Source organism: Arachis hypogaea, chromosome 11 (genome assembly GCF_003086295.3).
Source record: "Arachis hypogaea cultivar Tifrunner chromosome 11, arahy.Tifrunner.gnm2.J5K5, whole genome shotgun sequence".
Classification (NCBI taxonomy): domain Eukaryota; kingdom Viridiplantae; phylum Streptophyta; class Magnoliopsida; order Fabales; family Fabaceae; genus Arachis; species Arachis hypogaea.
This window is the reverse complement of record NC_092046.1, coordinates 51,504,577-51,531,003: the sequence shown is the minus strand read 5'-3', so window position 1 is coordinate 51,531,003 and position 26,427 is coordinate 51,504,577. Positions and strand designations below refer to the sequence as shown.

The following is a 26,427-nucleotide window of genomic DNA, read 5'->3' as shown; positions in this document are numbered from 1 at the left end:
GTTCCAGTTGCGTTGGAAAGCTAACGTCTGGGGCTTCGAAATGATATATAATTTGCCATAGTGGCCGTACAGCTAGGTGACGTGAACGCGTGCTCCACGCGGATGCATCGCAGTGATGAAAATCAGCGTGACAGAATTCGTAATTAGCGATTTCTGGACTGTTTCTGACCCAATTTTCGGCCCAAAAAACACAGATTAGAGGCTATAAAGTGGGGAAATGTATCTATTCATTCATGGAACATTCAATATACACAATTTTAGGATTAGATGTAGTTTTAGAGAGAGAGGTTCTCTCTTCTCTCTTAAGATTTAGGATTTAGGATTTCTCTTATTTTATGGTTATCTCTTCAATTACAGGTTCAATGTTCCTTTAATTGAATTTCTCTTTTACATTTATTTATTCTAGTGCTTTGATTTGTCTATCTCTCTGTTTAATTATTTATGTTGCCAATTTGGCTTATGAACCATTCATGTTATGATTTTCTTAATTAATGCAATTTGAGGTATTCAGATTTAAGATTTCTTTCTTTTATTTATGTTACTGTTGCTTCCCATCTGAAGGTATTTTTATTCAAGTAGATTTTTTTGCCCCTTTGCTTTGGTTAAGTAATTGGTAACACTTGAGTTATCAAACTCAGCTGTTGATTGAAAATTGGAATTCTTTGCTGATTGATTTGAATTCCAATAACTCTAGTATTTTCTTAGGAATTGACTAGGACCTGAGGAATCAAATTGATTCATCCACTTAACTTACCTTCATAGTTAGAGGTTAATTAAAGTGGGAGCAGAATCCAATTCTCATCACACCTGATAAGGATAACTAGGATAGGACCTCAATTTCTTATACCTTGCCAAGAGATTTTATTATTATTAATTTATTTTTCTTGTCATTTAAATTACTTGTTCCTTATTTTAAAAAAACCCAAAAACATATCTTTTTACATAACCAATAATAAATCATACTTCCCTGTAATTCTTTGAAAAGACGACCCGAGGTTTAAATATTTCGGTTATAAATTTTATTGGGTTTTGTTACTTGTGACAACCAAACTTTTGTAAGAAAGAAATTCTTGTCAGTCTAGAAGCTATACTTACAACGGGAATTTATTTGTGAAAATTCTAGATCGCGCGAGAGTTTCGTTCTTCACATATCATATATTTTCACTCATATCTTGTTTATCTTTATTAATCTTTGTTCTTCTCTTTTCCCATTAATTTTAAAATTTTGTTATCTCATCTCATCTCCTTCTAAACTCAAATTCGAAATCACCCCCAACTCAACCCTATTAATACACGTTCACCCCCTCTCCCTCTCATGCCCCACACTCCTCTTTCTCATGCACTGTTTACTTCCTTTCCCCCTGTGTTCTTCTCTCTTTTGCTCGGGACGAGTAAACCTCTTAAGTTTGGTGTTGCGCACGGTCTGCTCTTTCACTTTTTCACACTCCATGGCACCAAAGGGTGGAGGATCTATCTCAAGAAACAAGAAGGAAAAGGATCCCTCAACTGTCACCTATAAGCCTTACAGGTTTTATTCCAAGCTTCATGAGGAACACTACTATGATGTAGTGAGCAAAATGGCAGTCATTCTGGAAGTGAAGTTCGAACTAAAGGATGACGAATATCTAGAGATTCAAGAGCAGATTCAAATGAAGGTTGGGAAATTCTGGCCAACCCTGCAACTAAGGTTGGAATCCTAAAAGTCCGAGAGTTTTTTGCAAATTTATGAAAGACGGATAAACAAAGGAAAAAGGGACCGGAATTCAACCTATGGCGCACCATGGTCCGAGGAAAGACCTTGCATTTTGGTCTAGACAAAGTGAAGGAAACTTTCAAGTTATAGCCACTAAAAGATAACCCTAACCCCTTTAACAAGAGAGTGCACGCTGATCCAAGTCTGGACCAAGTCCTACAGGACATATGTCTCCCTGAAACACAGTGGAAAACCGATAAAAGGGTCAGCCAAATCAACTGAGGAGGATGGATCTTAAGCCAGTTGCTAGGAGATGGCTGCATTTTATTGGACGCTCTATCCTCCCCACTAGCAACCACTCTGAGGTCACAGTGAGGAGGGCTGTGATGATCCACTGCATCATGCTTGGCAATGAGGTGAAAGTTCATCAAATAATCCCTTGTGAGATATACAAAATCGTAGCCAAGACCTCAACTCAATCCAAGCTGGCATTTCCACACCTCATCTCTTGCTTGTGTGACAAGGAAAGAATCATGATTAACAGAGACACATTCATTACAACAGACGACCCAATCACCAAGGAGAGCATGGAGCATACCAGGGAACCGGTGCAAGCCAGAACTCAGAGGCCAGATTCCCCCTATAAAAGGAAGACGCCTGAGCAGCTTAAAGAACAAAGTATCCCTCCTATTGAATATTGGACTCAATTGGCAGCATCCATTGAACAGTTGAGATCCACAGTGGACCAACTAAAAGAGGAGCAAAAAGACCAGTCCCAGATGCTTCACAATTTGACTGAAGTGCAGGAGAGCTAGGGTCAAGAATTAAAGGAGTTGAAGCTAGAAACTCTTAGAGGAGGAAGGCGTTCACCGTGAGTGAGGTGGTTGAGTTCTATCTCCCCTATTCTATTCCTATTTCCAGTACTTTACTTTCGGCTTTTCAATTCTAAGCTACATGATCACTATTAGGATTTTCTACTTTCTAGTTTAGTAGTTAATTTCAATTCATGTTGATTAAGTTTTAAGATGTTTCGCATATCCCCCATAGAACTTAAATAAAATTTTAATTAAGAAGCATTAAAATATAAAAGGTCTTAAGTTATTACTACCCGTTCTACTTATGTCAAAATGGTGGCCCTATCTTTACTCTCTGAATGTATGAATTAACTGTGCATAATTGGTATTGAGGTTGAGGATATTGACTCTTGAAGAGCAGTGAATTTAGAGAAGTATTATTGGTTCTCTGAAAAATAAAAAAGATTAATTCTTGAAGCAAAAGAAACAGCAAAAAGAAAAAGAAAAATAAAAAGAAAAATAAAAATAAAAAGAAAAGGAAAATTAAGAAAAGGATTCAACGCTTTGAGCATCAATGGTTAGGAGGGTCAAAATTGGCCCAAAAAGCTCAACTGAGTTTCTTTCCCAAACTATATGCTTGTGGTGTGAAGGTGTCAAGAAAATCTTGAGACTGAGCAGTTAAAGTCGTGATCCAAAGCTAAAGAGTACGCTTAAGAACTCTGAGCACCACTGTCTGGGAATTTAAGCAAAGCTAAATCGAATCCAAAGGGTTCCCCCGGTTAAGTATTTGTGGCGTTCATGTATCCGGTAGTAATACTTGAAAACAAAACACTTAGAGTCACGGCTAGGCTCAAAGGTGCAAAAAAAAAAAGAAGCTGTGTTCAAGAATTAAGAAAAACTAAAAGAGGAGAATCAATAATAACATCCGGATTCTAGTTCCAAAGGATGCCAATGTTCTGAGCTTCAAAGGAAAGTGAGATGCCAAAGCTATTCAGAAGTAAGGAGCTAATAGCCCTATTCATTAATTGGAACTGAACTTCATTGACAACTATAAGACCTAATGTATTTTTCTCTTCTTTTAGTCCTATCTTATTTTTGGTTGCTTGAGGACAAGCAACAGTTTAAGTTTGGTGTTGTGATAAGTGGATATTTTATACGCTTTTTCATAGCATTTTCATAGTGTTTTTAGTTAGATTTTATTAAATTTATTAAGTTTTAGTATGTTTTAGTGAAAATTTTATCTTTAGGATGCTACCTTGAATTTTTGTGTTTTTCCTATGATTTTAGGGGATTTTTGGGCAAAATTGCCGAATTTGGCAAAGCCTTGTTCAGACACGAAGAAAGGATAGTAGATGTTGTCAAATCCTAACCTCTGTGCATTCCAACGAACATATCTTGAGCTACAGAGATCAAATTGACACGTTCTAAACGGCGTTGGAAAGCTAACTTCCAGAGCTTTCTAGAAATATATAATAGTATATACTTCTTTTCCAGATCACTTCCCATAACTGGTGTTGAACGCGCACATCTGGAGTTCAACACCCAAGAAGGACCAAGCCTAGCGTTGAACGCCCTTGGTGACGTTTAACGCCACCAAGGGACCAAGGGAGCAGCGCATTCACCCCCTAACTGGCGTTCAATGCCAGATTTCCAAGTTGAACACCAGGCTTGGACGAAGCACTCAACTAAAGTGGGCCCAAAGTGGATTTTAGCACTCCTTAGCTTAGTTTCATTTATTCTTGTATTTTTTTAATTTTAAATTAACAACTTTTAGGGTTAGCATCTCCTATTTAAAAAGGAGATCACTTAGATTAATCATATCATCTAGGAACTTTATCAGACATCTAAGTTTCTTCTGTAAATTATGAGCAACTAAACCTCCCAGGTTAAGATTAGGAGCTCTGCTTATCCTATGGATTAATACTATTACTTTTCTCCTTTAATATATGTTTGATTCCATTCTATGATGTATTATCATTCTTCATCTAAAGAATCTGAGGTGGAACGGAAGTATGACCCTTTATTTTACAAGAGTTCTTGCGAGTCCTGACCTGGATAGTATTGAGCTAAAGCTTGAGAATACATCACCTAAACCAATAATTTATCTGGGCTAATTGAGATATGTGACATATAATCTCGTTAATTATGGGTAATGAGGTTTCTATGGCGCTAAGGCTAGAATATTGAGCTTCATTCTTCGATCCGGAAGATCTGACCTTGTGTATGACGTTTTGAGTAGGATCACAAAAAGGAGAATGAATTGCGTGAGCTTCATCTTCATTCATATTGAATGACCACTGACAACGGTGTTTGATATGGATTAGAGGAGATTAACTTGTTGAGAGGACAGGAGTTAATCACTTACAACTTTGCCATAGAATGAATCATTCATTGTTAAAGTGGTTTGTAAGAAGTATTAATCCGGAAAGATAAAGCATCTCCATAGCTTTAACTAATTTTATAAATTATCCTTTTATCAACCATTAATTGCTTTTCTCTATTTTCTGTTTATGCGCATCCAACAACAACAACTATCTTTCTATTTCGCCTGACTACGATCTACAGGATAACCATTGCTTGCTTAATCCAACAATACTCGTGGGATCGACCCTTACTCACCTGAGGTATTACTTGGACGACCCGGTGCACTTGCCGGTGAAGTTGTGCAAGTTCAATTTCGTGCATCAAGGCTCAAAAGGATCATATGTTGATGTGGAATCATCATCAAGAGGAGGACTTGTTGCTTGCTCCAGTTCTTCCAATTCTTCACTCATGACATGCTTTGGAGGTTGCGCACCCTCTTCAACATCAATTTCAAGATTAACGGAAGAAGGTTCTATAACTCTTGATTCCCATGGACATTCCGCATCTCCTAATCTTCAACCACTTCTTCCTCTTTAACAATTACGCCTTCCTCCAATTGTTCCAATACAAAGTCCTATTCCTCATTTTCCACCGGAGTTTCTAATCTCTCCTTCATACTCCGCTCTTCTATTGATTCTCCACATGTGGCCATGGGAGTGCTTTGAGTGTCTAAGTGTTGGGAGACTTGATGAGCGGATAATTTATACCCTTTTTGGCATTATTTTTACATAGTTTTTAGTATGTTTTGATTATTTTTTATTATATTTTTATTAGTTTTTATTCAAAAATCATATTTCTGGACTTTACTATGATTTTGTATGTTTTTTTTATTTCAGGTATTTTCTGGCTGAAATTGAGGGACCTGAGCAAAAATCTGATTCAGAGGCTGAAAAAGGACTGCTGATGCTGTTGGATTCTGACCCTCCTGCGCTAGAAATAGATTTTCTGGAGCTACAGAGGCCCAATTGGCGCGCTCTCAATTGCGTTGGAAAGTAGATATCCTGGGCTTTCCAGAAATATATAATAGTCTATTCTTTGCCCGAGATTTGATGGCCCAAACTGGCGTCCAAAACATGCCTAAAACATCTTGGCGTAAAACGCCCAAATTGGCACCAGAATTGGAGTTAAACGCCCAAACTGGCACCCAAGCTGGCATTTAACTCCAGAAATAGCGTAAGCATGTGTAAAGTTCAATTCTCAGCCCAAGCACATACCAAGTGGGCCCCGAAAGTGGATTTCTGCACTATCTGCACTTAGTTACTCATTTTCTGTAAACCTAAGTAACTAGTTTAGTATAAATAACACTTTTTACTATTGTATTCAGACTTTTAACTTTAGAATATCTTTTGATCACTTTGATCTTTGAGACCATTGTTCACATTTTGGAGGCTGGCCATTCGGCCATGCCTAGACTATTTTCACTTATGTATTTTCTACGGTGGAGTTTCTACACCCCATAGATTAAGGTGTGAAGCTCTGCTGTTCTTCATGAATTAATGGAAGTACTATTGTTTTTCTTTCAATTCATGCCTACTTCTTCTCCAAGATATACTCTTGTTCTTAATTCAGTTAAGTCAGAATGAAGGGGTGACCCGTGACAATCACCCACTATCTTCGTAGTCATTGGACGACAGCCGGAGTATATTCTCTTGGATATCTAATACACGGACCGAGTTCGTGAGATTAGTATCTTCGTGGTATAGGCTAGAATCATTGGCAGCATTCCTGGGATCCGAAAAGTCTAAACCTTGTCTGTGGTATTCCGAGTAGGATCTGTGAAGGGATGACTGTGACGAGCTTCAAACCTACGAATGTTGGGCACAAGTGATAGTGTGCAAAAGGATCAATGGATCCTATTCCGACGCTGGCGGGAACCGACAGATGATTAGCCATACGGTAGCTGTGCCTGGTATTTTTCATCCGAGACGAGAAATCTGACAGTTGATTAGCCGTACAAAAACCGTAGAGGACCATTTTCACTGAGAGGATCCTACATTTTGCCATGGAAGGAAGTAACGCATGGTTGGAAGAAGGCAATAGGAAAGCAGAGGTTCAGAAGCGACAAAGCATCACCAAACGCTTATCTGAAATTCCCACCAATGAATTACATAAGTAACTCGATCTTATTTTATGTTTTATTTATCTTTTAATTATCAAAACCTCATAATAATTTAAATCCGCCTGATTGAGATTTACAAGGATGACCATAGCTTGCTTGAAGCCGACAATCTCTGTGGGATCGATCCTTACTCACGTAAGGTTTATTACTTGGACAACCCAATGCACTTGCTGGTTAGTTGTGCGGAGATGTGAAAAGTGTGAATCACAATTTCCCACACCAAGTTTTTGGCGCCGTTGCCGGGGATTGTTCGAGTTTAGACAACTGACGGTTCATCTTGTTGCTTAGATTGGGTAATTTTATTATATGTTTAAGCTTTTTTTATTTTCAAAAAAAAATTAAATATAGTTTTCGAAAAATTCAAAGAAAAAATTTGTTCTTCAGAATTTTTAAGAATGAATTCTAGAGTTTCATAAGATATGTTAAAACCTGGCTGGCTGTTAAGCCATGTCTAATCTTTTGGACCGAGGTTTCCACTTATCTTTGCAGGAGCCTTTTAGTTCCCATCAATTTGGCTGTTGTATGTAATGCTCTGCTAAAGCTTGGTTGGCCATTTGGCCATGTCTAATTCTTTTGGACCGAAGCTTTAGACTAACATTGCATGATTCCTGGAATTCTTATTAAAAATTTTGTATCTCTTTATTTTCTTTTCAAAAATAATTTTTGAAAAATTACAAAAAATTAGTAAAATCATAAAAACCAAAAAAATTTTATGTTTCTTGTTTGAGTCTTGTGTCAAATTTTAAGTTTGGTGTCAATTGCATCTTTTTAATCTTTCTTTAATTTTCGAAAATATATGCATTGTGTTTTTCATTGATCTTCAAGTTGTTCTTGATGATTTTCCTTGTTTGATCTTTATATTTTCTTGTTTTGTGTCTTTTCTTATTTTTCTTGTGCAATTTTTAATTATTAGTGTCTAAACATTAAAAATTTTTAAGTTTGGTGTCTTGCATGTCTTTCTTCTCTTAAAAATTTTCAAAAATATGTTCTTGATGTTCATCATGATCTTCAAAGTGTTCTTGGTGTTCATCTTAACATTCAAAGTGTTCTTGCATGCATTATTAGTTTTGATCTTAAATTTTTATGTTTTGTGTCATTTTATTGTTTTTTCTCTCTCCTCATTAAAAATTCAAAAATAAAAAATAATATCTTTCCCTTATTTCACTCATAAATTTCGAAATTTTGAATTGATTTAGTCAAAAAGTTTTAAATTTTAGTTGTTTTTTGTTAATCAAGTCAAAATTTCAAATTAAAAATTCTATCTTTTTCAAATCTTTTTCAAAAATCAAATCTTTTTCATTTTTTCTTAATATTTTAGAAAATTTTAAAATTTGATTTTCAAAATCTTTTTCTTACTTTTATTTCATGATTTTCGAAATTAATGCTAACATTTAATGTTTTGAGTCGAAAATATTCAAGTTGTTACTTGCCTATTAAGAAAGGATCAATCTTTGAATTCTAGAATCATATCTTTTAGTTTCTTATTAGTCAAGTAATCAACTTTAATCTCAAAAATCAAATCTTTTTAATTTCCTTTTCAAATTTTTTTCAAAATAAATTTCAATAATATCTTTTTCAAAACTTAATTTCAAATCCTTTTCTAACTTCTTATCTTTTCAAAATTTATTTTCAAATCTTTTTCAATTAACTACTTGACTTTTTGTTTGATTTTAAAAAGTTTTCTATTTCAATCATATCTTTTTCAAAACCACCTAATTACCTTTCTCTCTCTCTAATTTTCGAAAACTACAAACCCCTTTTTCAAAATTCTTTTTAATTAATGTTTTAAATTCTAATGTTTTTTATTTCTCTTTTTAATTTTCGAATTCTAACTAATAATTAAAATAAAAAACAAAAATATTTTTCTTTTCTTCTAAATTAAAATTTGAATACACTCTCTCTCTCATCTCTTTCTATTTATTTTATTTATTTACTAACACTTCTCTTCTATTTATAATTCGAACTCTCTCCCCCTCTCTGTGTTCGAATTCTTCTTCTTCTCCCTTCTTCATTCTACTCTTCTATTCTTCTACTTACATAAAATCTCTATACTGTGACATAGAGGATTCCTCTTCTTTTCTGTTCTCTTTTTTTCATATGAGCAGGAACAAGGATAAGAACATTCTTGTTGAAGCTGATCCTGAACCTGAAAGGACTCTAAAGAGGAAGCTAAGAGAAGCTAAAGCACAAAACTATGGAGAGGACCTAACAGAAATTTTCGAAAAAGAAGTAGAGATGGCAGCCGAAAATAACAACAATGGTGGTGATGCAAGGAAGGTGCTTGGTAACTTTACTGCACCAACTTCCAACTTCTATGGAAGAAGCATCTCAATTCCTGCAATTGGAGCAAACAACTTTGAGCTTAAGCCTCAATTAGTTTCTCTAATACAGCAGAATTGCAAGTTTCATGGACTTCTATTGGAAGATCCTCATCAGTTCTTAGCTGAATTCTTGCAAATCTGTGACACTGTTAAGACCAATGAGGTTAATCCTGAGGTCTACAGGCTTATGCTTTTCCCCTTTGCTGTAAGAGACAGAGCTAGGGCATGGTTGGACTCAACCTAAAAAAATCCTGAATTCTTGGGAAAAGTTAGTCAATGCCTTCTTGGCCAAATTTTTCCACTTCAAAAGTTGAGCAAGCTTAGAGTGGAAGTCTAAACCTTCAGACAGAAGGAAGGCGAATCCCTCTATGAAGCTTGGAAAAGATACAAGCAATTGATCAGAAGGTGTCCTTCTGACATGCTTTCAGAATGGAGTATCTTATGTATATTCTATGATGGTCTGTCTAAATTGTCCAAGATGTCATTGGACCACTCTGCTGGTGGATCTCTTCATCTGAAGAAGACGCCTGCAAAAGCCCAGAAACTCATTGAGATGGTTGCAAATAACTAGTTCATGTACACTTCTGAAAGAAATCCTGTGAATAATGGGACAACTCAGAAGAAAGGAGTTCTTGAGATTGATACTCTGAATGCCATATTGGCTCAGAAAAAAATATTGACTCAGCAAGTCAATATGATTTCTCAGAGTCTGTCTGGAATGCAAGCTACATCCGGTAGTACTAAGGAAGCTTCCTCTGAAGAAGAAGCCTTTGACCCTGAGAATCATGCAATGGAGGAGGTGAATTACATGGGAGAATCCTATGGAAACACCTATAATCCTTCATGGAGGAATCATCCTAATTTCTCATGGAAGGACCAATAGAAGCCTCAACAAGGCTTCAATAATAATGGTGGGAGAAATAGGTTTGGCAATAGCAAGCCTTTTCCAACATCTTCTGAACAACAGACAGAGAATTCTAAGCAGAGCCACTCTGACTTAGCAACCATAGTCTCTGATCTATCTAAGACCACTCTCAGTTTCATGACTGAAACAAGGTCCTCCATAAGAAATTTGGAGGCAAAAATGGGTCAGCTGAGTAAAAGAGTTACTGAAACTCCTCCTAGTACTCTCCCAAGCAATACAGAAGAGAATCCAAAGAGAGAGTTGATGCCAGGGCATTTTGGCCAGTTTCACTGACCTTTTCTTTATGGTTTTTGGATAGTTTCATGCACTTTCTTAGGAAATAAGCAAGTTTTGGGTAAATAATCACTTACATCTTGATTCAAGTAAACATTGTGAATTTTACATAATATCATGAGAATTATGCATGAATTAAATGACAAAATTGAATGATGCATGTCTCATAACTTGGATTAGAGATTTGATACACTTTATTGCTTGATTTCAGGACAAAGGAAGCAAGGAAGAACCACGTTAGTAGCCACGTTAGTCTAGCTAACGTGACCACTAACATGGAATGGAGGCTAGCTTACAACGTTAATGAGAAAAGTGATCGCCATTAGCGCCTTCGTGAGCCATCATAGCCCACGTTAGTTGCCACGTTAACTATGTTAACGTGGAAGCTAATGTGGAGGAGAGAATGATAAACCAACGTTAGTGACACTCACCTTTGTCACTAACGTTGGAGATGGCTATCAATACCACGTTAGAAGTCACGTTAACCTAGTTAACGTGAACTCTAACGTGGGAAGAAGGGGTGTTTTGAAGCGTTAGTGACAAAGGTAAGTGTCACTAACGTTCTCGAAGATTTGACAAGCCTACGTTAAAGGCCATGTTAACTATACTAACGTGGATTCTAACGTAGGGAGAAAGGGGGGTGGGGCTCTCAACGTTATTGAAAAAGGTAAACCCTAATAACGTGTGTGAAGGACCAAGAGGCAACGTTAGTGGTCACGTTGGTGCCACTAACATTGAAGTTAACGTGGACCATTCTTGGGTTAGGAACGTTAGTGAAAAAGGTGATTGTCACTAACGTTCTCGAACCCACACTTTCACTTAACGTTAACGCCACTAACGTCCTAAGCTAAGGTCCATGCCTACTTCACACTCTCTCTCTGCAAGTAAAGCTAAGCCCACTGCAGATGATAACTGCTTCAACTCAAGATCCAAAGGCCCATATCCAAGACTTGAAGAAGCAACTAGAAGATCAGAAGAATAGTATAAATAGGGAGAACTTTGAACTAGAAGGGAGCTCTTTTTGGCATTATTAGAATTACTCTCTATATTTTTACTTTCTCTGCAACTTCTAGTTTAACTTTTCAGAATGCATTCTCCATATTTGTTTTCCATTCCCAGAGCTATGAACAACTAAACCCCTTTCATTGGGTTAGGGAGCTCTGTTGTAATTTGATGGATCAACAATAGTTTTCATTATTCTTCTTCTTTCTTTTCTCTTGATTTTACTAGAAAGCTTTCAATCTTCATCCAATTGAGTAGTTATCTTGAAAAAGAAGCTATTCATACTTGGATCTCGTCGGAACCTTGGAAGAGAAATGAAGAGATCATGCTAGAAATGCTTTCTCATGTTGGACCAAATTGGGGTTTGGATGGATATAGTGACATATAATCCTACCAACACTTTGATTTGGAAATACATGTGGTATAATCAGTGACCATACCTCATCTCTTCTCATGAGCAATTGGACCAAGGAATTGGCTATTGATCAAGATTTGAGAGATTGAATTACCAAGGAATTGGAATTCAATCACTTAAGATTGCCAAGGAGATCAATGAATGCATTGATTGAGGAAGAGATGAAAATGAACTTGATCCGGAGGATGCAACATCTCCTAAGACCAATGAACTCCCCATTTCTGATCTTACCCATTCTCTTTAATTTCTGCCAATTACTTCTATGATCATCTTCCCTATTCCCATTTAAGATTCTGCAATTTATTTTTCGTCATCTATTTTCAGCTCTTTATTTCCAGCATTCACATTTTCTGTTATTTACTTTCCCGCCATTTAATTTCCTGTAACTCTCAAACTAAATTCTGCTTAGCTCAACTAGAACATTCCTCCAATTAAAGTTGCTTGACCAATCAATCCCTGTGGGATTCGACCTCACTCTATTGTGAGTTTTTACTTGATGACAATTCGGTATACTTGCCGAGGGAGATTTGTTAAGAGACAAGTTTCCGTGCATCAAGTTTATGGCACCGTTGCCGGGGATTAATTTTGTATCAACAATGATTAAATTGGTGGATAACTAGGTTGAGCATTTTTCTTTTATTTGATTCAGTTTCATCTGAGTAATTTACTTTCAGTTTTAGTTATTTCGTTTCCTTTACCTTTCACCCATTAGTGGTGTTACCTGCATTTTGTTTTAATATTTGGTTCACTGACCCACTAACTGTTTGATATATTGTATCACTCACACTAACAACATTTCTAACAAGAACACTTTCTGCATCTATTTCCTTGCTTGTGCCTTGTTGGTTGTATGATAGGAAGAAGAAGCGGGGCTTCAACTTCCTTTGATTCTGAATCTGAGAGGACCTTCCTTAGATTAAGGAGGGAAGCAAGAGGAAAACGAGTAGTTGGTGCGGAGGAAGAGGAGGAGTACTTTGAACCAAACATGGATGAGAACATGGAGAACCATCATGGAGAAGAAGCTCACAACCATGGCAGAGAAGGTCCAGCGTATCAGGCTGGACAAGAGAGAAGAGTTCTGGGTTCTTACATCAACCCAAATCTGGGAAACTGTGGAAGTAGCATCCAAAGGCCAACCATACATGCCAATAACTTTGAACTAAAGCCACAGCTCATCACCCTTGTTCAGAACAATTGTTCATTCGGAGGAAGTGTCCAAGAAGACCCCAATCAACATCTAACCACCTTCCTGAGGATATGCGATACTGTGAAGTCTAATGGTGTTCACCCTGACACCTATAGACTACTTCTGTTTCTGTTCTCACTCAAGGACAAAGCATCTAAATGGCTGGAATCCTTTCCAAAGGAGAGTTTATCAACCAGGGAAGACGTGGTGAACAAATTCTTGGCAAGATTCTATCCTCCTCAACGAATCAACAGGTTGAGAGCTGAGGTACAAACCTTCAGGCAGCAAGATGGTGAGACTCTATATGAAGCATGGGAGAGGTTTAAGGACCTGACAAGAAGATGCCCGCCAGATATGTTCAATGAATGGGTGCAGTTGCACATTTTCTATGAAGGCCTTTCGTATGAATCAAAGAAGGCAGTAGACCACTCATCCGGAGGATCTCTGAACAAGAAGACCATTGAAGAAGCCATAGATGTCATTGAGACTGTAGCCGAAAATGACTACTTCTATGCTTCTGAAAGAGGCAACACTAGAGGAGTGATGGAGCTGAACAATGTGGATGCACTGCTATCTCAAAACAAGCTTATTACCAAGCAGTTGGCTGACCTTACAAAAAAGATGGAGAGGAATCAAGTGGCAGCAATCACCACCTCAGCAGCAGCTCAAGAAGGAGTGAATAAAGAAGCGGAGGGTGATCAGGAACAAGCCAACTACATTGGAAATTCACCTAGGCAGCACCATGACCCATACTCCAAAACATATAATCCCGGTTGGAGGAACCACCCAAATTTTGGGTGCGAAAACCAACAGGATCAAAGCCATGATCAGAGACGCCACAACCCTAATAACAATGCAGCTCACCAACACTCCACACAGAGGTCATATCAACACCCACCTAACAACACCTCTCAGCATCCATACCAAAGTCAAAATGGCCCTTCTCATCCTTCCAGTCTCAACTCACCATCATCTGAAGATAGACTCTCAAGGATTAAAACTCTACTTGAAGGCATATGCAAGGAGATCCAAGATAACAAGGTGTTCAAGGAGGAGGTGCGAGCCAATATCAAGAACCAGGGAGACACCATCAAGAGGATGGAGTTTCAAGTGGGATGCTTTTCTGAGAAGATCCCCAAACCTACTGATAGCTTCCCAAGTGACACAGAGAAAAATCTAAGAGGTGAAGCAAAGAAGGTCAGATGGGAAGATTGCAAGATGGTTTCTATAAGTGATAAGGAGACTGAGGAAGAACCAAACAAACCATTAGAACAACCTGAAGATACATCGACAGAAAAGCAGGAAGAGAATCATCAAGAAACCACAATCACACAGAAGGAGCTACTGAGACTCTATGCACCCTTTCCCCAAATACTCAATGGTGGTGTAGAGAAGAGAATATATTCAAGGTTTCTTGACATGTTTGCATCTCTCCATGTAAACATACCATTCATCAAGGCCCTCCAATAAATGCCATCATACATTAAGTATATGAAGGAGCTGCTAACCAGGAAAAGCTCACTCAAGGGAGGACAAACAATAGTGATGAATAAGGAGTGCAGTGCTCTCATTCAAACAGAGTTGCCTACAAAAAGGAAGGACCCAGGGAGTTTTCACATCCCATGTGCCATAGGAGAAACACTGATTGATAAGGGACTCTGTGACCTGGGAGCAAGCATCAACTTAATGCCTCTATCTCTAATGAAGAAGCTACAGATCAATGAGCTAATGCCCACAGACGTAGTCATCAGGCTGGCTGACAAAATTCAAAAACAAGCAGTGGGAGTGGTTGAAAATGTGTTGGTGAAAGTGGGAAACTATTTCCTCCCCATAGATTTTGTCATATTGGAAATGGAAGAGAGTCCCATCCACCCAATCATATTGGGTAGACCGTTCCTAGCTACAGCCAGAGCACTCATAGATGTGGAGCGAGGAGAGCTAATACTGAGGATACATGATGAACAACTCGCATTCAATGTCTTCAAACCCTCACAAGAAGCAGACCAGGAACACAAGGAACCAAGGGAAAATCACAACAAAGCACTGGTGGAAGAAATAAGCACTGAAGCACAAAATGTACACCTGGGAATCCCCTTGGTTGATAAACAAAATAGCTAGAAGGTGTCACAGCTAAAGGAAGCTCAAGTGGAGCCAAAACCACTAGAATCATATGAGACCAGCAACAAAATCTTCCTAGGAAAAGAGACCACAAAGAGCAGGATTACAGCAAAAGAAACAAAGAAGAAGCCACCAAAGAGATGGGGGAACAAGAAGATCCCTACAGAAGATTTCTCTCCAGGGGATAAAGTGATCTCAGCTTACTTCCCAAATATCCCACCTCATCTCCCCACCATCCCATCTCAGCTACTCAAGGTTTTCACCATCAACAAAGTTCTCTCCCTAGAACATGTAGAGATCCTTGATGAAGCCAATGGATATAGGTTTACTGCAAGAGGAGAAGATCTGAAGCACTACCAGCCACTCTGGCAAAAGGCAGAACGTCAAGCTAGTGACGCTAAAGAAGCGCTTCGTTGGGAGGCAACCCAACCTAAGGTAGTTTTCTTTTCATTTGCATTTCAATAAAAATCACAAGTAGTTTTCCCCGTATTGTGAGGAGCTAAGTTTGGTGTTACACACCAAAGAAATACAAGAGTGAGTGTGTAATTCTAAGTTTGGTGTTCCACCAAAAATTTTAGTTAGAATCACACTACACTCCTTCAAGGGCAAATTGCTAGATCCAATCAATCAGGGGAACCACTTAACAGTAGTTAGTTTCTAGTTCATAGTTGTTTTGCTGATAACAATACATGAGCTTTTCTATATGTACTCAACCTGCTGTATTAGGCAAGGAACTAAGTTTGGTGTTCACACACCAAGTTAAGTTCAGAAATTCACAAGCATACATGCATACTAACTATTTCTCAAGTGCTTTGGGAACAAGTAACTTCCAATGACTTTGCAGGAATCTCCGGGAGAATTGGTGCACCATCATCCAAGAAGGCGAAGAAAAATGCAAAAATTATGGATGATGACAAACAAGAGGGAGAGCATGAGCACCCCATGAGTAAAAGGTGGTGGAGTTCCCTCTTCATTCCATCTTTTTCAAGTTTTAAATAAGGAAAATCATGTATGAGATAGAACATGCTTCCATAGTAGCTTAGGAATTTTCAATTCTGTCTTTAAGTTTTCATTGCCATTGCCATATGTGTGCTGGTCCAAGTTACATGATGCATTTTCACCTTGCTTACTTGTATGCTTGTCTTTTAAGCCAAATAAAAAGAGATGTTATGAAAGACCAGAGTGGAGTTCAATTTGTGGAGTAAGTCCTTAAATTTGTGATGTAGTAATCACTTAGCTAAGTTGGTTCACCAACAAGGTGGGAAGGCAACTATCTGTCCTGAATCATATGCTTGAAACACACCCCATGAGACTAGCTAAATAATAAGATTCCAGTAAGAAAAAGGAAAAGAACAATAAGAGTTGAAAAAGAAAGAAAGGTAATAAAGAATAAGGCTAGGCACCAAGGGCTTGAACCTTGAGGGATGTGTCTGTGGTGCTCTTGTACCAAGAATATACTTGGATGATTAAGTTCTTAGGGGTGCTTCATCACTTGGTAACTTGGGTTAACTAACCCGGGATTATCAACCGAAAATCCACTATCAAGAGCAACCTTGCTACAGAACATTTAGTAACCCAAAGAGGTGCTGGAACCAAGACCTCAAGGAAAGAAAATAACAAACCATGTGCCTGTGGTGTGCATGTATGGGGGAGAGAGACTTGAAGGAGTAAGTCCTTAGGGGTGTTTCAACACCTAGCACCTTGAACCAACTGGTTCGGGAGTGTTGGCTGAAAACTTATCTTAAAGAGTCGCCCTCTCACAGAACACTTAGCCTAAGGATGCAATAAACCTTGGAAAGACAACGGGATTAATAAATAACAGTCTCAAAGGGTGCCATCAAGTGAGTATTCCAAGGCATGATAAAGGTCTGAAAGCCAGTAAAGGAATGAACCTAAGTTGCTATGCATGAAACCCCATAAAACCAAGGACATGACTTCCACAAGAATGATTCATTCATCTTGTCATTCAGCATTCTCTTGTTCCAGTACTTGCTTAGGGACAAGCAAGCTTTAAGTTTGGTGTTGTGATGCCAGGGCATTTTGGCCAGTTTCACTGACCTTTTCTTTATGGTTTTAGGATAGTTTCATGCACTTTCTTAGGAAATAAGCAAGTTTTGGGTAAATAATCACTTACATATTGATTCAAGCAAACATTGTGAATTTTACATGATTTCATGAGAATTATGCATGAATTAAATGACAAAATTGAATGATGCATGTCTCATAACTTGGATTAGAGCTTTGATGCACTTTATTGCTTGATTTCAGGACAAAGGAAGCAAGGAAGAATGGTGCACAAATTGTGAATCACACTTTTCACAACTCGTACCACTGACCAGCAAGTGCACTGGGTCGTCCAAGTAATACCTCACGTGAGTAAGGGTCGAATCCCACGGAGATTGTTGGTTTGAAGCAATCTATGGTTATCTTGTAAATCTTAGTCAGGAAGTCAATTATGTTTATCAGTTGAATTGCAAATAAACAATAGATCATGGATTAAAGGTTACTTGTTATGCAGTAATGGAGAATATGTTGGGGTTTTGGAGATGCTTTGTCTTCTGAATCTCTGCTTTCCTCTGTCTTCTTGTTCACGCACGCACGTCCTCCTATGGCAAGCCGTGTGTTGGTGGATCACCGTTGTCAATGGCTACCGTCCATCCTTCCAGTGAAAACTACGCTCACGCGCTCTGTCACAGCACGGCTAATCACCGGTTGGTTCTCGATCCGGTTGGAATAGGATTTACTACCCTTTTGCGTCTATCACTAACGCCCAGCCTTCAGGAGTTTGAAGCTCGTCACAGTCATTCAATCCTTGAATCCTACTCGGAATACCACAGACAAGGTTTAGACTTTCCGGATTCTCATGAATGCCGCCATCAGTTCTAGCTTATGCCACGGAGATTCTGATTAAGGAATCTAAGAGATACTCATTCAATCGTATATAGAACGGAGGTGGTTGTCAGGCACACGTTCATGATTTGAGGAAGGTGATGAGTGTCACAGATCATCATCTCCATCACAGTTAAGTGCGAATGAACATCTTAGATAGGAACAAGCGTGTTTGAATGGAAAACAGAAATACTTGCATTAATTCATCGAGACACAGCAGAGCTCCTCACCCCCAACAATGGGGTTTAGAGACTCATGCCGTCAGAGAATACAAAGTTAGATCTAAAATGTCATGAGGTACAAAATAAGTCTCTAAAAGTTGTTTAAATACTAAACTAGTAGCCTAGGTTTACAAAAATTAGATAAACTATGATGGATGATGCAGAGATCCACTTCTGGGGCCCACTTGGTGTGTGCTGGGGCCCACTTGGTGTGTGCTGGGGCTGAGACTTAAGCAATTCACGTGCAGAGGCCATTTGTGGAGTTGAACGCCAGTTTTTATGCCAGTTTGGGCGTTCAACTCCAGCTTTTGATCCTTTTCTGGCGCTGGACGCCAGAATTGGGCAGAGAACTGGCGTTGAACGCCAGTTTACGTCGTCTATTCTTGTGCAAAGTATGGACTATTATATTTTTCTGGAAAGCCCTGGATGTCTACTTTCCAACGCAATTGGAAGCACGCCATTTCGAGTTCTGTAGCTCCAGAAAATCCACTTTGAGTGCAGGGAGGTCAGAATCCAACAGCATCAGCAGTCCTTTTTCAGCCTGAATCAGATTTTTGCTCAGCTCCTTCAATTTCAGCCAGAAAAATACCTAAAATTACAGAAAAACACACAACTCATAGTAAAGTCCAGAAATATGAATTTTTCCTAAAAACTAATAGAAATAGACTAAAAACTAACTAAAACATACTTAAAACTATATGAAATTATCCCCAAAAAGCGTATAAAATATCCGCTCATCACAACACCAAACTTAAACTGTTGCTTGTCCTCAAGCAACTAGACAAATAAAATAGAAGACTAATAGGTTGAGAAGCAATAATATCTCAGAGTTTTTTATTGAAGCTCAGATCCTAATTAGATGAGCGGGACTAGTAGCTTTTTGCTTCTGAACAGTTTTGGCATCTCACTTTATCCATTGAAGCTCAGAGTGATTGGCATCTATAGGAACTCAGAATTTAGATAGTGTTATTGATTCTCTTAGTTCAGTGTGATGATTCTTGAACACAGCTTCTTTATGAGTCTTGGCCGTGGCCCTAAGCACTTTGTTTTCCAGTATTACTACCGGATACATAAATGCCACAGACACATAACTGGGTGAACCTTTTCAGATTGTGACTCAGCTTTGCTAAAGTCCCCAATTAGAGGTGTCCAGAGTTCTTAAGCACACTCTTCTTTTTGCTTTGGACCTTGACTTTAACCACTCAGTCTCAAGTTTTCACTTGACACCTGCACGCCACAAGCACATGGTTAGGGACAGCTTGGTTTAGCCGCTTAGACCAGGATTTTAGTCCTTTAGGCCCTCCTATCCACTGATGCTCAAAGCCTTGGGATCCTTTTTATTTGCCCTTGCCTTTTGGTTTTAAGAGCTTTTGGCTTTTTCTGCTTGCTTTTTTTTTTTTGCAAGCTTTGTTCTTTGCTGCTTTTTCTTGCTTCAAGAATCATTTTTATGATTTTCAGATTATCAATAACATGTCTCATGTTCATCATTCTTTCAAGAGCCAACATATTTAACAGTCTTAAACAACAAATTCAAAAGACATATGCACTGTTCAAGCATTCATTCAGAAGACAGAAAGCATTGCCACCACATTTAACCAATTAGAATTTCTTTTATTAAACTCGAAATTTTATTGCTTCTTATTCAAAAGATCTACTATTTTATTCATGTTTAATGATGATGAGAAAAATAAACTATAGCTTAATTGGAGATAAAATCAAATAGATACAAATTACTATTATATGACTTCTAAGGTAAACTTTTTATAAGGACACTGTCACAGAGTTAAGGCAGAAATTGGAAATTAACAACCTTTATTCTGGGGCTATGGGGGTTCCTCTGATCCTTGGGATGCTTGGTATTACAGAAGACTTTTGGCGCTTCAGTTCCCTTAAGTCACGTCCCTGCTCCTCTTGTTCTTTAAACATATGGGTCAGCATTTGACTGTGTTCCTTCTATTGTTTTATTATTTGCTCCATAGCTTCCTGTATCTTGGTGACAGACGTCTCAAGATATTCCCAATATTCCGCTTGAGAAATCTCTGGGAGGAATTCCTGTGCTCTCTTCTTGATAAGATCCTCCTGTGCTTGTTGTCTCTCCATTGATGCTTTGGTGATTGACTTTTCAATTAGGATATATTTAGTTATTCCCATCTTGACTCCAGCGTCCTTGCAGAGCAGAGAAATCACGCTTGGATAAGCCAACCTGGCCTCTTTTGAATTTTTGTTAGCAATCTTATAGAGCTCAGTTGAAATTAGCTGATGAACCTCCACTTCCTTTCCCATCATGATGCAATGAATCATCACTGCTCTTTTAACTGTGACTTCAGAACGGTTGCTAGTGGGCAATAGAGAACGCCCAATGAAGTCCAGCCATCCTCTGGCAACTGGTTTGAGATCCTCCCTCTTGAGTTGATTTGGGACGCCCTTTGTGTTGGTGGTCCACCTGGCTCCAGGGATACATATGTCCTCTAGAATCTTATCCAGGCCAATGTCTGCTCTCATCATCCTCCTGTTGAAGGAGTCTGGATCATCCTTTAGCTGAGGTAGCTTTAATATCTCTCTGATCTTGTCAGGGGTGGTATGAACAATCTTTTCCCTGACCATGGTCCGAAATTCGTAGCAGGCAGTTCCAGATAGTCTTTGCTTGTCAGTCTGCCACATATTAGCATAGAACTCCTGGACCATGTTCCTTCCTATTTTCGTTTCAGGATTAGCTAGGACTTCCCAGTTCCTGATTCGAATTTGCTCTTGGATCTTCGGATATTCGTCTTCTTTCAGATCGAATCTAACTTCCGGGATCACTGATCTCAGACCCATTACTTTAAGATAATGGTCTGAATGTTCTTTAGATAAGAACTTCCCTTGATTCCAAAGTTGTTTTGGAACGCTCTCTTTCTTGCCTCTTGGAGTGGATTGTTTTCCTTTGGGAGCCATGATCTTAGTGATCTCGGAAAAACACACCAAACTTAGAGGTTTGCTTGTCCTTAAGCAAAAGAAAAGAAAGGAGAGGGATAGAAGGAGATCGAGGTGAACTTGTTGATAGAGGAGGGGGGAGGCCGAACCCAATTTTAAAGGGGTGGGAGGGGTGGCTTTTCGAAAAAATGGAAGAGATAAGATAAAAAGATTGAGTTGAAAAAGATAAGATAGAAGATAGAGTTTAATTTTGAAAAGATAGGATAGATTTTTGAAAAAGATAAATCTGGATTTTGAAAAAGATAATATATAAAAAAAAAAGATATTGAAAAGATTTTAGAGTGAAAAAGATAGATTTGTTTTTGGAAAAGATTTGAAAAGAGTTGGATTGAATTTGCAAAGAGGGTGTGTGCTTATGAATTAAGATACATTTGATATTTTGAAAGTAGGATTTTTAGAAATCAGGGTTCTTGACATGTTTATGTAAATAAAATCATGTATTGAATCATAAAATTTTAAATTAGAATGGAAATACGTGTGGGATAAATGGATTTGGCTCCTCCCTGTCTTCCTGGCGTTTGAACGCCCAAACACTGCTTGTTTTGGGCGTTCAACGCCCAAATACTGATCTCCTGGGCGTTCAGCGCCCAGTTGCTGCCATTACTGGCGTTCAACGCCCAGTGGGTGGCCATTTCTGGCGTTGAACGCCCAGATTGCTACCATTACTGGCGTTCAGCGTCCAGTGGATGCCCATTTTGGGCGCTGAACGCCCAAAATGCCCCTTTACTGGCGTTTTCTTGCCATTGAGCTCTTTTACTCTGTTTTGTGTGCCGATTCTTTCTGTAACCCTGTAAACTTATACAAATGATTCTGTACCTTAGTGTCAGTGAACTTTATATAAACAAATAGAAATAAAAATAGGGCAAAAATGCTTAGAGGATTGATGCCCCATGGCTGGGTTGCCTCCCAGCAAGCGCTTCTTTATTGTCTTTAGCTGGACCTTGCTAAGCTTTTAATCTAGCTTCAGCCTTGAGCATTCTTGCTCAATGTTGCCTTCAAGATAATGCTTGATTCTCTGTCTATTGACAATGAACTTCTTATCAGAATCAATATCTTGAAGCTCCACATAACCATATGGTGACACACTTGTAATCACGTATGGTCCCCTCCACCGGGATTTCAGTTTCCCGGGGAATAGCCTGAGTCTAGAGTTAAACAACAGGACCTTCTGTCCTGGTTCAAAGATTCTAGATGACAGCTTTCTATCATGCCATTTTTTTTATTTTTCTTTATAAAGCTTGGCATTTTCGAAAGCTGTGAATCTGAATTCCTCTAGCTCATTTAGCTAGAGCAATCGTTTTTCTCCTGCTAATTTGGCATCAAAGTTTAGGAATCTGGTTGCCCAGTAGGCCTTATGTTCCAGTTCCACGGGCAAGTGGCATGCCTTACCATACACGAGTTGGTATGGAGAGGTCCCTATAGGGGTCTTGAATGCTGTTCTGTAAGCCCACAGAGCATCATCTAAGCTCCTTGCCCAATCCTTTCTACGGGTATTTACTGTCCGTTCCAGGATTCTCTTTAATTCTCTGTTAGAGACTTCAGCTTGCCCATTGGTTTGTGGATGATATGGTGTGGCCACTTTGTGGCGAATTCCATACCGAACCATGGCAGAGTAAAGCTGTTTATTGCAGAAGTGAGTGCCCCCATCACTGATTAACACTCTAGGGACACCAAACCTGCTAAAGATATGTTTCTGGAGGAACTTCAGCACTGTTTTAGTATCATTGGTGGGTGTGGCAACAGCCTCAACCCATTTTGATACATAGTCAACTGCCACTAGAATATAAGTGTTTGAATATGATGGTGGAAAAGGTCCCATGAAGTCAATTCCCCATACGTCAAACAACTCAATTTCCAAGATTCCTTGTTGAGGCATGGCGTAACCATGAGGCAGATTACCAGCTCTTTGGCAACTGTCACAATTACGTACAAACTCTCGGGAATCTTTATAGAGTGTGGGCCAATAGAAGCCACATTGGAGGACCTTGGTGGCTGTTCTCTCACCTCCGAAATGGCCTCCATATTGAGATCCGTGGCAATGCCATAGGATTCTCTGTGCTTCCTCTCTGGGGACACACCTACGGATAATTCCGTCTACACATCTCTTAAAGAGATAGGGTTCATCCCACAAGTAGTACTTTGCATCAGTGACTAATTTCTTCTTTTGTATTCTATTGTACTCCTTGGGTATGAATCGTGCAGCTTTATAGTTTGCAATATCGGCAAACCATAGTGCTTCCTGAATGGCAAATAGATGCTCATCAGGGAACGTCTCAGAGATCTCAAGAAAGGGGAGGGACGTCCCTTCCACTGGCTCTATCCGGGACAGATGATCAGCCACTTGGTTCTCTGTCCCTTTTCTGTCTCTTATTTCTATATCAAACTCTTGCAGAAGCAATACCCATCTGATGAGCCTGGGTTTTGAATCCTGCTTTGTGAGTAGATATTTAAGAGCAGCATGGTCAGTATACACAATCACTTTTGATCCTACTAAGTATGATCTGAACTTGTCAATGGCGTAAACCACTGCAAGTAGTTCTTTTTCTGTGGTTGTGTAATTTTTCTGGGCATCATTTAGAATGCGACTGGCATAATAAATGACATGCAGAAGCTTTTCATGCCTCTGTCCCAATACTGCACCAATGGCATGATCACTGGCATCACACATTAACTCAAATGGCAATGTCCAGTCTGGTGCAGAAATGACTGGTGCTGTGACCAGCTTAGCTTTCAGCGTTTCAAACGCCTGCAGGCATGCTGTGTCAAACACAAATGGCGTGTCAGCAGCTAGCAGATTGCTTAGAGGTTTTGCGATTTTTGAAAAATCCTTTATAAACCTCCTATAGAATCCTGCATGCCCCAGAAAGCTTCTGATTGCCTTAACATTGGCAGGTGGTGGTAATTTTTCAATTACCTCTATTTTTGCTTGATCCACCTCTATTCCCTTGTTTGAGATTTTATGCCCAAGAACAATTCCTTCAGTCACCATGAAGTGACACTTTTCCCAGTTTAAAACTAGGTTGGTTTCTTGGCATCTTTTCAGAACAAGTTTCAGGTGATCAAGACAGGAGCTGAATGAGTCTCCATATACTGAGAAGTCATCCATGAAGACTTCCAGAAATTTTTCCACCATGTCAGAGAAAATAGAGAGCATGCATCTCTGGAAGGTTGCAGGCGCATTACATAGCCCAAATGGCATCCTTCTATAAGCAAACACTCCAGATGGGCATGTGAATGCTGTTTTCTCTTGATCCTGGGGATCCACTGCAATCTGATTATAGCCTGAATAGCCATCCAGAAAGCAGTAATAATCATGACCTACTAGTCTCTCTAGCATCTGGTCTATGAATGGTAAAGGAAAATGATCCTTTCTGGTGGCTGTATTGAGCCTTCTATAGTCAATACACATGCGCCACCCTGTAACTGTTCTTGTGGGAACCAGTTCATTTTTTTCATTATGAATCACTGTCATGCCTCCCTTTTTTGGGACAACTTGAACAGGGCTCACCCAGGGGCTATCAGAAATAGGATAAATAATCCCAGCCTCTAGTAACTTGGTGACCTCTTTCTGCACCACTTCCTTCATGGCTGGATTTAGCCGCCTCTGTGGTTGAACCACTGGTTTAGCATTATCCTTCAATAGGATTTTGTGCATGCATCTAGCTGGGCTTATGCCCTTAAGGTCACCTATGGACCACCCAAGAGCTGTCTTGTGTGTCCTTAGCACTTGAATAAGTGCTTCCTCTTCCTGTGAATTTAAAGCAGAGCTTATGATCACTGGAAAAGTGTCACCTTCTCCCAGAAATGCATATTTCAAGGATGGTGGTAGTGGCTTGAGCTCGGGTTTAGGAGGTTTTTCCTCTTTCAGAAGAAAGTTCAGAGGCTCTTTCATGTCCTCTGAATCCTCCAAATCAGGCTGAACATCTTTAAAGATGTCTTCCAACTCTGATTCGAGACTCTCAGCCATGTTGATCTCTTCTACCAAAGAGTCAATGAGATCAACTTTCATGCAGTCTGTTGATGTGTCTGGATGCTGCATGGCCTTGACAGTGTTCAACTTAAACTCATCATCATTGACTCTCAGGGTTATTTCCCCCTGTTGGACGTCAATGAGGGATCGTCCAGTTGCTAGGAAGGGTCTTCCTAGAATGAGAGTAGCACTCTTGTGCTCCTCCATTTCCAGCACAACAAAGTCAGTGGGAAAGGCGAATGGTCCAACTCTGACAATCATGTCCTCAATCACGCCTGATGGGTATTTAGTGGAACCATCAGCAAGTTGGAGACATATCCGGGTTGGTTTAACTTCTTCAGTTAAGCCAAGCTTCCTGATAGTGGATGCAGGTATCAGGTTGATGCTTGCCCCAAGATCGCATAAAGCTGTCTTGGTGCAATCACCTTCTAATATGCATGGTATCAGAAAACTCCCAGGGTCTTTAAGCTTTTCAGGAAAGCTTTTCAGAATGACTGCACTGCATTCTTCAGTGAGGAGAACTCTTTCTGTTTCTCTCCACTCCTTTTTATGACTCAAGATCTCTTTCATGAACTTGGCATAAGAAGGTATTTGCTCAAGTGCCTCTGCAAATGGAATCTTTATTTCAAGAGTCCTTAGATAATCTGCAAAGCGAGCAAATTGCTTATCCTGCTCCTCTTTCCGGAGTTTTTGAGGATAAGGTATCTTGGCTTTATATTCCTCAACCTTAGTGGTTAAAGAAGCCTTTTTAGAGGGGTTGTTATCAGCACTTGTGTGTGTCTGATCCCTCACTGGCAATTGAGTGCCAGAGTCAGAAGCTGGAGTGACGTTAGACGCCAGCTCACTGTCTGTTCCTGGCGCCTGAACGCCAGAAATGTACCCATTTTGGGCGTTCAACGCTGGATTCTGCCCCATTTGGGCGTTCAACGCCAGATTCTTGCCCATTTCTGGCGTTGAACGCCAATCCTGCCTTGTTTCTGGCGCTGAACGCCAGTTTTGGGCATGGTCTGGGCGTTCAGCGCCAGCCTTCCACCCATTTTCTGGCGTTTTAGTGCCAGAATTATTTTTCCCTGGGCTCTTACTGTCCTCAGGTGAAGCTTTGGTGGGTCGCTCATTTCTTGAATTTTTGATGCCTTGAGGTGGGGTATTTAATGTTTTCCCACT

At 39.3% G+C, this 26,427-nt stretch overlaps 1 non-coding gene across 1 annotated transcript; it reads right to left on the bottom strand.

The window, feature by feature from the left end:
• Nucleotides 1-13,344: 13,344 nt before the first annotated feature.
• LOC112724458 (small nucleolar RNA R71) lies at nucleotides 13,345-13,451 on the bottom strand. The gene has a single exon (XR_003163619.1). It is a non-coding gene; the product is annotated as a small nucleolar RNA R71 (small nucleolar RNA).
• Nucleotides 13,452-26,427: the final 12,976 nt, after the last annotated feature.